We start from the raw sequence: 2882 nt of genomic DNA, 5'->3' as shown, positions 1-2882 counted from the left end.
GTTTCTATAAAACAAACACATAATACTTATAAAACACATAATAAGATTTAATCCTAACAAACAACATAATAGCTTGTTTTCGAACACATAATAGAAATATACTTGTTCCTATAAAATGTTTTCAAGCACATAATAGGAATCTATAAATTTAATGAAATACCTTCTTTGCAGTATGTGCTTTGAAAATACATATAAATTTAGGTATTATTAGAAAAATTCTATACATCCTATTTTATCGTGCCATAGGTATTTTTTTAACATCAAAATTTTACAATTCACAACGGCTTACTTAAAAATGTTTTCTAACTATGCTCACCTGGCTCTTCTCACCCCATTTCAAAACATCTTACAAAATACGCAATAGTATTATGTTTCTTTTTAAAAAGTTATTTTAAATTTTATAATTTACAAGTGCTCAAATGACTTTATGTTACATATCCTTGATAATATACATGTACCTATCTATATAGCCACATGTATGCTTCAAACCATACGAACAAGAAGTGTTATATATACTCTATACTCACTAGTGAATTCTGCTATACACCTGAGTCTCTGATAGTTCTGTTCCTTCTTGTGAACATGGATGGAAAGAAATTGGAGTACAAAGGTGAAGAAACACTTGAGGTATTTGAACAAGTATATAAGGGAGAAACATATATAACTGATTTACAAGAGTTTAAGAAACATGTTCCAGTAATCAGTTATGAAGGAATCTTTCCATATATACATTGCAAATGGTGAAGACTCTTCTCTCATCATTGGTCATCCAATAACAGAAATGTTATACAGGTAAAGTTTTTGCTCTGTTGTTGTTAGTATTGAATTTGCTAACTCTACTATAAGTTCATTTTGTGTTAAGTTTAATATAATTAGTTCCATTTATGATTCTCCATTCTAAGTGAATATGATGTGAGTAAGCGTTGATGAAAGGATGGAGGGACCCATCACCATGCATTTTGTATACGTTTTGTTTGTTATATTAATTTTCATTATACAAAAGGATCATGATGCATGTTCACTAGTAGCTAGTGTAAGTGCGACTTGACAAAACTAAGCACAAAGAAGTTACTCATCTTTCACTAGCTAGAACTTGTTGCATAATTTAATAATGTGCATGCTTAGTGTATATTTCATCGGTTAATGTAATCATTTTTTTAATTTAAGTCTTTTGACAGTTTTATCGATTAACTTGTGAACCAACATTATATACTGTTGAATTATTTGAGTGGTTTGATCAGTTGAATCACGTGATCCACAAAAGTCTTATTGATTTTGATGGTCAGTTCAGTTTTTATAACAATGCACCATAATTCCAAAAAAAATCTCATTTTTCCAACAATATACCTGAAACATGATATTCATCAACTTGAATATAAATTTTAATTTCATTTTATCGGTATGTTCCTGATCTTGATGAGGGGAAGGCCATGTATCTCTACTTTGTGAAGGCAGAGAAGTCCACACCTTGTGGTTTACCAGCAAGAAGTGTGTTAACAAGTTACTACAAAAGCAAACACTTCAAATGCAGGACACATGACCCTTGGAATGATTTCACAAGCCCTGACCAAACCATTCTCTGCAATGACATCAACCAAATCATGCATTGTCAACTCCTAGCAGGTTTAGTTCACCACCGCCGCGTCCTTCGCCTATGTGCTGTCTTTGCTTCTGCACTTCTCAGAGCAATTTCATTTCTAGAACGTAATTGGAGAAATCTATGTGATGACATAAGAAATGGCCATTTTTCTTTTATAACAGACCCTTCATGTTGTTCATGCATGTCCACAGTACTTTCATCTCCTGATCGATGTCTTGCTGATGAAATCAGCAAAATATGCAGTCAAAAATCTTGGAAGGGAATTCTGTGTAAGCTTTGGCCTAAAGCTAAGTACATATATATAAGCAGTTGTTACAGGTTCTATGGCTCAATATGTTCCTGCTTTGGAACATTATTGTGAGGGGAAATTTCCTTTGGTTTGTACAATGTATGCTTCTTCTGAGTGTTACTTTGGTGTCAACTTGAAACCTTTGTGTGATCCTAATGATGTTGCTTTTACACTATTGCCTAACATGGGTTACTTTGAATTCAATCCTCTTGGACATAATGGTACACTTTCATGGACTTTGATGATAATGATAAGCTTGTGGATTCAGTGAATGTCAAGCTTGGTTGCTTTTATGAGCTGGTCATCACTACCTTTTCTGGTAAGCATGCTCCCAATTCATTTTGAGGCTTTTGTGTGTCTTTCATAATTCTTTCAAGTATTTCTTATAACTGTTTAAGAAATATGATTATCATTGCCAAGCAACCTAAATTTCCAGATTTGGATTGTGTGTAGTCACAATCTCGTGTAGTCAACCACGTTAATATTCGTTGGATTAAGATTTGATAGTCTAGATTTCAGAACATAATTAAAAAAAAAAATATATTAGATTAAAATCTAAACTGTCAAACTTTGATTTAACGACCACTAATGTGGTTGATTGCGTGACTGCACACAACCTAAATCCTAAATTTTCTAACAATGTAGCGTACTAATCCAATACATCATTGAACTAATGGTGAATAATAGTGTCATATGTGGTACTGACGTAGCTGGACTTAGAACACACTAAATTAATTTAGGCCAAGTGTTAATTATGTGTGCAAGAGTTCAGTAATATCATTTCATTTTTGCGCATCATTATATCAATTGGGTTGCATTGGATTCTGAAGTCTAAGACTCAGTAACATAACCTATTTTTTTAAAATCATTATATTCATTTACTGATATATATATGCATCTTTGTTATTTACTTTAACAACAATATCATCTCAAGTTACAGGGCTCTAGAGATACAGAATTAGTGATGTACTTCAAGTTGTAGGATTTTACAAC

General features: G+C 32.4%; 1 pseudogene; it reads left to right on the top strand.

The window, feature by feature from the left end:
* Nucleotides 1-582: 582 nt before the first annotated feature.
* Nucleotides 583-2234, top strand: LOC140919439 (putative indole-3-acetic acid-amido synthetase GH3.9; annotated as a pseudogene).
* Nucleotides 2235-2882: the final 648 nt, after the last annotated feature.

This window comes from Cicer arietinum, chromosome 2 (assembly GCF_000331145.2).
Source record: "Cicer arietinum cultivar CDC Frontier isolate Library 1 chromosome 2, Cicar.CDCFrontier_v2.0, whole genome shotgun sequence".
Lineage (NCBI taxonomy): Eukaryota > Viridiplantae > Streptophyta > Magnoliopsida > Fabales > Fabaceae > Cicer > Cicer arietinum.
Note: the sequence above shows the minus strand (reverse complement) of the source record. Positions and strands in the feature narration are given on the sequence as shown.